We start from the raw sequence: 12,177 nt of genomic DNA on the forward strand, positions 1-12,177 counted from the left end.
AGAAAATATAAGGAGAAGGGGATTATTTTTGCGTAAAAATTACTAAGGAGTTCAGGGGATTATATTTGCATAACAAATACTAAGGGGTTTATGGGATTATATTCATGTAAGAGATACTACTTCTGTGATCTGGATACTTAAGACTCAAATCACTTGTCTTTGCATTGTAGATTGTACAATGCAACGTATATGCTTTAAAATAATTCAGGCAACAGTGATGATAATAAGAACCCAAAGTCCCCAACAGCAGCTTTCTGAAGCACTGGTCTAGAAAAAACCGCTATAGGAATGCAAAAAAACATGGTTCACTCATTGTTGTTCCCTGTTTGCATTGTATGAACTCTTCAAGAGGAAAATCTAATCATCCTTATAGCATCAAGACTTTCTGTCTTTGTTCGTTTGGTATAATTTTCATTTGCAGATAATGTAAATTAAGTTTTATATTTCATAGGCTCTCTACCTCTAGAACAGAGATGGCCTAGCTTCTTTTGTAATTGACAGCAGTCCTTGGTCCAAAAATAAAAATACCTATTTTTTTCTTCTAATTTAGTACAAAGATACTTTAAAGACAAGTAAGGAGCTTGATTGATTCGAAGAGTTCTTTCTTTGGCCACCAACATTTTGCCATTAACAATCAGATGAACATAGAAATATAGAAAGACAATTATAATATAATGAATAGTAGAAACTCTCCTTTCATTCAACGCTAAGGTACATTGGAAAAGACAGAAGATCAAGAAAAACAAAAGGCTAGAATTTCCTATATAGTATAAAAAAAAAATCTGTAAATTCAAAACTTACAAGTAAACCACTTCTGCAGTTTTTTTCAAATGCTTCTCTATCGAAGAACATCCAAAGTTTCTCATTCTAACTCTAATTCAGGAAGCGGACGCATCAACACACCCTCTGATTCAACCTGAGCTAGCAACGGTCCACTTGTATCGCCACATCTCATTCTCTTATCCCGATTCAAGAACGCAAACAACCCAAAACTCATGACTATCACCACAATAACATGCACTATAAACAATAGATGTATCAATGCTGTTCCCCTCAACTTATTCTCATCAAGATCACATTTAACATCATTTTTCCCGTTCGATAAACCCACCAAAAGATTCTCACATCCATCTAATGAAAACATATCAGTATATAATGACAACCCAACTTGCAAAACCCAAGTCCCTTTCAACACAAGTACACAGGAAAACAAAAACTCCACAAAAAACAAAGATGGCTTTACTGCTAGACACAAGCAACAACCACCACAAACAAATGCCAACTCCCCCAAATGTCCATACATACCACCACTAACACCAACAAGTCCTTTCCCATTCATCAAGAATTCAACAGCAAAACAAACACCAGCAAAACTGTAAACCAAACTATCAAGAATTGCATAAAGATCAAAACTTTCTTTAACAACAATAAGAATCATAAACACCCAGAAGAAGAAAATGACTACAGATTGCTGTAAGAATGAGAACTTATACACTACATTGTTCCCTGAGAAAGCTAAGAACAGAAATATATGAGAGAAAGAGGCAATAGGTAAAATGATTAAAAGGGAGTATAAATCAAGATTTTTCCATCTGACTTCTGAGAAATACCATGTTTTTGATCTATAGAGTGATGGGTTTTTGAGGTAATTGCAGATGCAGCAAAGAAGACGATGAATACCAAGTGTAAAAAGGATAACAAATGCTGAAAAATGGGTAGCTAATGACATCTCAAAATGAGACAATTTTGGATTTTTTTTAAAGGATTTTGATGAGATTAAGGAGAAATGGAAGATTGTTTCAAGTTCATCAATTGTGATGTTTGTTTTAGCAAAAGTCAATACCTGAAAAATCCCAAACGCCGGCTGATGGCAAGAAAGGAGAAAGAAAGCTTCAAAATTGAAGAAGTGTTTATTATTAATGGATCCCTCTAAGTTTGTTGTTTGTTACTTTGAACCCCTATAGACAACTTCTGAATTTTATTTAGACATTAAAACTACCTTCTGTTTCGATTGAACACTTGAATACACGAAGATGTTGAGATTTTCAACATGAAAATTTCTAGGGGTTTTACGATTTATAATTTATGTACAAAGTTATTTCAAAGTTGAAGTACTTCTATTTGATTGGAGCATTTTTTTTTGTTTCACATTCGATATTCGAGATTTACATTAAAAATCGAGTAAATCCAAATTCGTATCGAGAACTCTCACATTGGAGATAAAGCATTCCCTAATAAAGGCAATTCCGTACTTGAGGGAATTCGAACCTGAGACCTCTTGAAGCAAATTATTATGTGTTTAAGTTTTCTAATTCGAATACATAAAAAAAAATTGATAGCAAGTTTAAAAGATTCCCTATATATATATGCAAGTCCTTTTCTTTTTGTTCTTTTGCGGTTTATAAGTATTAGAGGTATTTTTAAAGTAAAATTATTTTTATAATATAAAATATTATTATTATTATTATTATTTTATCATATAGAAAATAGGCAAGTTTCACATATAACAAACAAAAAATTCATATTTGTATGCTATAGTAAAGTTAGCATAATTTCGCTCCATAGCAAATCTATAACTGTATAATTCGCTATACATATACAACTGTATAATTCGCTGGCCTAAATTGTATAATTCGTTGCCCTCTTTATACATATACAATTGTATGATTCGCTGGCCTAAATTGTATAATTCGCTGTCCTATTTCGCTGCAATTGTATAATTCGCTGACCTATTTCACTGCAATTGTATAATTCGCTGGCCGATTTCGCTGCAATATGTGTATAAAATTTGTTTTGCATACAATTGAATCGAAGTAAAATGTTTGTATATTGTATAATTATAAGTGTATAGGAAGAAGATATATGTTTTTCTCTCGCTTTATACAAAAATAGAAACACAATTTATACACTTCTGTTATATAAAACTAGAGAAAATTTTATTTTACTGTAATTGTATAATTCACTGGTCTTTTCCGCTGCAATATTTGTATAAAATTTGCATTTGTATACAATTGAATCAAAGTAAAATGCTTGTAAACTGTATAATTAAGTGTATAGCACAAAGATATATGTTTTTGCATGTGTATATACAATTTTCTCTCGCTTTATACAAAACAGAAACACAAATTATACACTTCTGTTGTATAAAGGGAATGAGGCGAGCAGAGTGAGAGTGACGAGCGAGAATGGGAACGTGGCGAGCCAGAGTTTTGGGAGAGAGGCGACTGACAAACTTTGACAAACGTTTACTATAGGGCACAATTAAATCAAACAGTAGCTACTCCATTTATTTTAGATTATTAATTTGATATCATATACAATTATCCCAAAAATACAAGAATGATCCATGGGTAACACAACCATTTATAGCTTTTTCATTTGAGGTTTTTTTTTTTTTAAAAAAAAAAAAAAAAACGAGAAGTCTTATTTTCTGGGGCATTTGTGATATTTTTAATAGTGGAATCTCAGCTATATATATTCATACATGTATTTGATTGAAATCATATTGAAAAGAAAAAAAGTTCATCAAATCAAAGAAAACAAATTCTAATATCAAAGACGTTTGAATGTCACAACAATTATATAATTTGTGATACAAACAACTTGAATAATATAATTCAAACAAATAACAACACAAAATTGATAATTGAATAAAAATATTCTCCATTAATAACGTTTAGATTATCTATTATTATTACTAAATCTTAAAATATTTGATGTTCTCTAAAATATTCTAGTTAAATAAATTGTACACATAATTTTTATTTGAATTCTTTGATTAGTGACACTTTAACTCATCAATTTACATAAAAGATGAAGCTACACTTTAATGTGGATACTATCGGTAGTTCTCGCTTACTGTCTACTTATCTACGTGCTTGTAATTCCAAAAATTCCTGACCGATTGATTACTGAATGGGCTACCAAAATTTTGTTTAGGCTTGCTGTTGATGTCATAACCTAATTCCTTGCTAATGTGGTAGTATTGCTTGCTAATTTTTTAAATAGAAGAGACTATTTTAAAAGAAAATCAAGGTGAATAGTTGAATATTTATTCATATAAATAAATTGAACAATACAAACATTAGAAAGAGATAAAGAGTACATAATCTAGGTATTGAATATTAAATATTGTACTACCAATTGCATTTTCTTAAATTATTTTTGTAAATTTAGTATCATTTCAAAAGAAAGATTTTTTGAAACTTGCATTTGTCGATCTTCTTCAATTGCTTCCATGTATTCATCACTATTCTCATCAAATATTTCATCTATTTGGTTCATTACCAGTCGGAAAAGAACCGGTTCAACCAATTTAAAATTCGATTGAACTAGTACCGGACGGACGGGTAAGGGAATCGAACCTGACTGGACGGACCGATAAGGGAATCGGATCGGGCCGGACAAAAATCGATCTATCTGCCAATCTTATTTTGAAGAAATCATTCGGTCAGGATTGTTCGGAACTAGAAAGATACACAGAAGTCCACGGTGAGTGAGAACTAACGCTAGCATCCTCAAACCAAATGTTCTTACCGATGACTCCATATCCCATTCACTTAAATGAAACACCGATGCAACAATTGATCAAATAAGTTTTTTTTTGAAGGATAAAGCCATTGAATTGAGCTTTTCTATCACGATCCAAAAATGGACGTGATGTCACTCGTCTTATTCCACCAAAATAAGTCGACCTAAAACTTGACTATTACAATAAAATGCGAAAATTGACTCAAAAGTACCCAAAATTTGATTGTCACGTGTACAAGCCTCTAAAGTATTTCAATTTATTCGAGAAAAAAAATGAAAAAAATGTATATTTATAGTGTAAATGAGTTAGAAAGGAGTGGGGAATTTTTTTACCGTTTTGGGCCCCATCCCAACAGCTAAAAGGGCCCAACAGTCGAATTAAAGGATACTTAAAAAAAATTTAAAAAATCGGGTAAATCGGTTCCTTACCGGTTCAACTGGTAATGGACAAAACGGTACGGGAACCAAACTGAAACCGGACCGGATCGGATAAAAAACGGTCCGTCTACCACTCTTATTTTTACGTAATCATTCGATCAAATATGTTTGGACCTACAAAGACACATTGAAGTCCATGCGTTAGTGAGAACTAACGCTAGCATCCACAAACCAAGTGCTATTACCGATGACTTCATATTACTTGTCAGCTAAATGAAACATCGATGCAATAATTAACCAACTCAATTTTTGTTTGAAGGATAAAGCCATTGAATTGAACTTTTATTTTTCTTAGCAAGATAGAATATGAGCGATGAATCAGAAGCTTTACGAAATTTGAACAAAAAAACATTTTCGAAATCCAAAATTTTGAACATCCAAAGTTTTTCATCCTAACTCTAATTCAGAAAGCGGACGCATCAGCACACCCTCTAATCCAACCTGAGCTAGCAATGGTCCACTTGTCTCGCCACATCACATTCTCTTATCCCGATTCAAGAACGCAAACAAGCCAAAACTCATGAACATCACCATAATAACAAGTCATAAAACAAGGATTTTACCTAATAATGCAAGAACCATGATCATGAAGATTAGCAAGCGATACTACCACATTAGCAAGGAATTGGGTTATAACATCAACAGCAAGCCTAAACAAAATTTTGGTAGCCCCTTCAGTAATCAATCGGTTAGGAATTTTTGGAATTACAAGCACGTAGATAAGTAGACAGTAAGCGAGAACTACCGATAGTATCCACAAAAGAAATATTGGTACCGATAACTGCATACTGTATGTCACGACAATGGCCCAGCTATATGAAAAAGTAATGCAGCACTTAACAAAATCATTTTTTCTTTGACAAATAAAGCCATTGAACTTTTTTTTTTCTTTAGAAAGATAGAAGATGAGTAATGAAGTTTGTTAAGTTCCCTGTAAGAACTTTCTATGAGCAGAAAGGGGTATATCGGACCAGACCGGACGGACGGGTAAGGGAATCGGACCTGACTTGATGGACCGATAAGGAAATCGGATCGGACCGGACAAAAATCGATCTATCTGCCACTCTTATTTTGACGAAATCATTCGGTCAGGAATGTTTGGAACTAGAAAGATACACAGAAGTCCACGGTGAGTGAGAACTAACGCTAGCATCCTCAAACCAAATGTTCTTACCGATGACTCCATATCCCATTCATCTAAAGGAAACACCGATGCAACAATTGATCAAATAAGTTTTTGTTTGAAGGATAAAGCCATTGAATTGAGCTTTTCTGTCACGATCCAAAAATGGACGTGATGTCACTCGTCTTATTCCACCAAAATAAGTCAACCTAAAACTTGACTATCACAATAAAATGCGAAAATTAACTCAAAAGTACCCCAAAATTTGATTGTCACGTGTACAAGCCTCTAAAGTATTTCAATTTATTCGAGAAAAAAAATGGAAAAAATGTGTATTTATAGTGTAAATGTGTTAGAAAGGAGTGGGGGTATTTTTTTACCGTTTTGGGCCCATCCCAACAGCTAAAAGGGCCCAACAGTCGAATTAAAGGATACTTAAAAAAAATTAAAAAAATCGGGTAAATCGGTTCCTTATCGGTTCAACTGGTAATGGACAAAACGGTACGAGAACCAAACTAAAAACTGGATCGGATCGGATCGGATAAAAAATGGTCCGTCTACCACTCTTATTTTTGCGTAATCATTCGATCAAATATGTTTGGAACTACAAAGACACATTGAAGTCCATGCGTTAGTGAGAACTAACGCTAGCATCCACAAACCAAGTGCTCTTACCGATGACTTCATATTCCTTGTCAGCTAAATGAAACATCGATACAACAATTAACCAACTTAGTTTTTGTTTGAAGGATAAAGCCATTGAATTGAACTTTTATTTTTCTTAGCAAGATAGAATATGAGCGATGAATCAGAAGCTTTACAAAATTTGAACAAAAAAACATTTTCGAAATCCAAAATTTTGAACATCCAAAGTTTTTCATCCTAACTCTAATTCAGAAAGCGGACGCATCAGCACACCCTCTAATCCAACCTGAGCTAGCAATGGTCCACTTGTCTCGCCACATCACATTCTCTTATCCCGATTCAAGAACGCAAACAACCCAAAACTCATGAACATCACCACAATAACAAGTCATAAAACAAGGATTTTACCTAATAATGCAAGAACCATGATCATGAAGATTAGCAAGCGATACTACCACATTAGCAAGGAATTGGGTTATAACATCAACAGCAAGCCTAAACAAAATTTTGATAGCCCCTTCAGTAATCAATCGGTTAGGAATTTTTGGAATTACAAGCACGTAGATAAGTAGACAGTAAGCGAGAACTACCGATAGTATCCACAAAAGAAATATTGGTACCGATAACTGCATACTGTATGTCATGACAATGGCCCAGCTATATGAAAAAGTGATGCAACACTTAACCAAATCATTTTTTCTTTGACAAATAAAGCCATTGAACTTTTTTTTTCTTTAGAAAGATAGAAGATGAGTAATGAAGCTTGTTAAGTTCCCTGTAAGAACTTTTTATGAGCAGAAAGGGGTATATCAGACCAGACCGGACGGACGGGTAAGGGAATCGGACCTGACTGGACGGACCGATAAGGGAATCGGATCGGCCGGATAAAAATCGATCTATCTGCCACTCTTATTTTGACGAAATCATTCGGTCAGGAATGTTTGGAACTAGAAAGATACACAGAAGTCCACGGTGAGTGAGAACTAACGCTAGCATCCTCAAACCAAATGTTCTTACCGATGACTCCATATCCCATTCATCTAAAGGAAACACCGATGCAACAATTGATCAAATAAGTTTTTGTTTGAAGGATAAAGCCATTGAATTGAGCTTTTCTGTCACGATCCAAAAATTGACGTGATGTCACTCGTCTTATTCCACCAAAATAAGTCAACCTAAAACTTGACTATTACAATAAAATGCGAAAATTAACTCAAAAGTACCCAAAATTTGATTGTCACGTGTACAAGCCTCTAAAGTATTTCAATTTATTCGAGAAAAAAAATGGAAAAAATGTATATTTATAATGTAAATGAGTTAGAAAGGAGTGGGGGTATTTTTTTACCGTTTTGGGCCCCATCCCAACAGTTAAAAGGGCCCAACAGTCGAATTAAAGGATACTTAAAAAAAATTTAAAAAATCGGGTAAATCGGTTCCTTACCGGTTCAACTGGTAATGGACAAAACGGTACGGGAACCAAACTTAAACCGGACCGGATCGAATAAAAAATGGTCCGTCTACCACTCTTATTTTTGCGTAATCATTCGATCAAATATGTTTGGAACTACAAAGACACATTGAAGTCCATGCGTTAGTGAGAACTAACGCTAGCATCCACAAACCAAGTGCTCTTACCGATGACTTCATATTCCTTGTCAGCTAAATGAAACATCGATGCAACAATTAACCAACTTAGTTTTTGTTTGAAGGATAAAGCCATTGAATTGAACTTTTATTTTTCTTAGCAAGATAGAATATGAGCGATGAATCAGAAGCTTTACAAAATTTGAACAAAAAAACATTTTCGAAATCCAAAATTTTGAACATCCAAAGTTTTTCATCCTAACTCTAATTCAGAAAGCGGACGCATCAGCACACCCTCTAATCCAACCTGAGCTAGCAATGGTCCACTTGTCTCGCCACATCACATTCTCTTATCCCGATTCAAGAACGCAAACAACCCAAAACTCATGAACATCACCACAATAACAAGTCATAAAACAAGTATTTTACCTCATAATGCAAGAACCATGATCATGAAGATTAGCAAGCGATACTACCACATTAGCAAGGAATTGGGTTATAACATCAACAGCAAGCCTAAACAAAATTTTGGTAGCCCCTTCAGTAATCAATCGATCAGGAATTTTTGGAATTACAAGCACGTAGATAAGTAGACAGTAAGCGAGAACTACCGATAGTATCCACAAAAGAAATATTGGTACCGATAACTGCATACTGTATGTCACGACAATGGCCCAGCTATATGAAAAAGTGATGCAGCACTTAACCAAATCATTTTTTCTTTGACAAATAAAGCCATTGAACTTTTTTTTTCTTTAGAAAGATAGAAGATGAGTAATGAAGCTTGTTAAGTTCCCTGCAAGAACTTTTGATGAGCAGAAAGGGGTATATCAATGGCGATTTAACAATCTAAGAAGAGAAGAAAGTAACTGTTTCATTGTATTAAAGCTTCAATGAAAAAATATCTAATACAAGCTATTTATAGACATACTAAATATAGTAGATTATAAAGTTGTGGTGACAAATACACGGGTTGGATTAATTGTGGCGATTTAAAAATGGGTAAACATAAAATGAATAATCATTCAATCCGTCCATATATAATATGGACAAAACTGAGTTGGGTATTAAGTGGGTCGAGTAAAATACAATTTACATATATTTCATGAATAAATAGTTCTTTACTTAAGAATTTAATATAGAGAAAATATTTTAGTCTTTTTTTTTAGTTTTAATTTATTATAAAAGTAAAAAAACTTAAAAAAAAGTTTCGAGGTTGGGTGGGGGGATAGGGGATGCCGGGGGTGGTGAAAAAATTTGAAGTTAAAAATATTTTTCAAACAAACTTAATATTTATGAAGGGAGTGGGGTTGGTTGGGGGTAGGGGGACGATGGTTGGGGTGGGATGGGTCCAGGGTAGGGTGAAAAAATAAATATTTGAAGTTGAAAATATTTTTTTAAAACAAACTTAATTTTTATTGGGTGGGGATAGGTGGGGAGAGTGATTGGGGGAGAGGGGGCTGGTGTGGGGTGGGTTGCAGGAGGTCGAGGGTGGGGTGAAAAAAATGAAATTTTGAAGTTCAAAATATTTTTAAAAGGGAAAAGGGTCAAATATACCCCTAAACTTTTCGAAAAGGTCTGAATATGACCCCCGTTTAAAGTTTGGTCCATTTATACTCTCGCCGTCCAACTATTGATCCAAATATGCCCTTATGGGCGTTAGTTGGCCACCTCGAAATATCCAACTCATTTTACTTTTCTTTAAATGCCCAAATGAATTTTTCACGTCATTTTAATATTTCAACTTGACATTTATATTATAAAAGAGAAAGGGTCACATATGCCCCTAATAATCCGACCCATTAAAAACACTTTTATGACCATATTTTAAATGACCTATATGACCCCTCTTTTAAATAACTTATACGATCCATATCCGATCCAAAACCCATCCTTTTTAACCCACAACAAATCCCTAATTTCCTAAATTTCATTTTCACTGAAAGAACGTTGCGGTGCTGCTAGGGTTCTTGGAGACTTACACAAATTGCGGCGCTAGGGTTAGAAAATCTACGAGTTGAAGGTAAGTTTTCTCCTTTCAGTAAATTATATATTCGATTAGGGTTACATTTTCTTGTTAGTTAGGGTTATTTAAGTAAAGTCGACGGCATGTGTTGTATTTGATTCCCTTCGCTATCGTAGAACATCCGCAGTTTCTCATCCTAACTCTAATTCAGGAAGCGGACACATCAGCACACCCTCTAATCCAACCTAAGCTAGCAATGGTCCACTTATATCGCCACATCTCATTCTCTTATCTCAATTCAAGAACGCAAACAACCCAAAATTCATGACCATCAGCACAATAACATGCACTATAAGCCAAAGTTTATATTGAATTTAGAGTTTGAAATTTAATTTAAAGTTTAAAGTTTATATTGAATTTAAAGTTTGAAATTGAATTTAAAGTTTAAAATTTATATAAAATACAAAGTCTGAAATTGAATTTAAAGTTTAAACTTTAAAGTTTATAATGGATGTAAACTTTCAAAGTTTAAACTTTAAACCTTAAAATTCAATTTTATATTAATGTTTAAAGTTTAATCTAATATTAAAATAATTAACAATTAAATTTGTAAAATGACAAGAATTAAATAGAAGAGACTATTTTAAAAGAAAATCAAGGCGAATAGTTGTATATTTATTCATATAAATAAGTTGTACAATACAAATATTAGAAAGAGATAAAGAGTACATACTCTAGGTATTGAATAATAAATATTGTACTAACAATTGCATTTTCTTAAATTATTTTTTGCAAATTTAGTATCATTTCAAAAGAAAGATTTTTTTGAAACTTGCATTTGTCGATCTTCTTCAATTGCTTCCATGTATTCATCACTATTCTCATCAAATATTTCATCTATTCAGTTCCTTACCTGTCGGAAAAGAACCGGTTCAACCAATTTAAAATTCTATTGAACCAGTACCGGACAGACCGGTAAGGGAATCGGACTAGACCGGACGGACGTGTAAGGGAATCGGACCTGACTGGACGGATCGATAAGGGAATCGGACCGGACCGGACAAAAATCGATCCATTTGCCACTCTTATTTTGACTAAATCATTCGGTTAGGAATGTTTAGAACTACAAAGATACATAGAAGTCCACGGTGAGTGAGAACGCTAGCATCCTCAAACCAAATGTTCTTACCGATGACTCCATATCCTATGTCATCTAAATGAAACATCGATGCAACAATTGATCAAATCAGTTTTTGTTTGAAGGATAAAGCCATTGAATTGAGCTTTCCGGTAACGATCCAAAAATGAACGTGATGACACTCGTCTTATTCCACCAAGATAAATCAACCTAAAACTTGACTATTACAATAAAATGCGGAAATTAAATAAGTTACTCAAAAGTATCCCAAAATTTGGTTGTCACGTGTACAAACTTCTAAAGTATTTCAATTGATTCGAGAAAAAAATGAAAAAAGGTATATTTATAGTGTAAATGAGTTAGAAAGGAGTGGAGATATTTTTTGACCGTTTTGGGCCCCATCCCAACGACTAAAAGGGCCCAACAGTCAAATTAATGGATACTTAAAAAAAATTAAAAAATTGGGTAAATCGGTTCCTTACCGGTTCAACTGGTAATGGACAAAACGGTGCGGGAACCATACCGAAATCAGACCAGATCGGATAAAAAATGATCCGTCTACCACTCTTATTTTTGCGTAATCATTCGATCAAATATGTCTGCAACTACAAAGATACACTGATATCCACCGTTAGTGAGAACTAACGCTAGCATCCACAAACCAAGTGCTCTTACCGATGACTGCATATTCCTTGTCAGCTAAATGAAACACCGATGCAACAATTAACCAACTCAGTTTTTGTTCGAAGGATA

This window comes from Solanum lycopersicum, chromosome 9 (assembly GCF_036512215.1).
Source record: "Solanum lycopersicum chromosome 9, SLM_r2.1".
NCBI lineage: Eukaryota > Viridiplantae > Streptophyta > Magnoliopsida > Solanales > Solanaceae > Solanum > Solanum lycopersicum.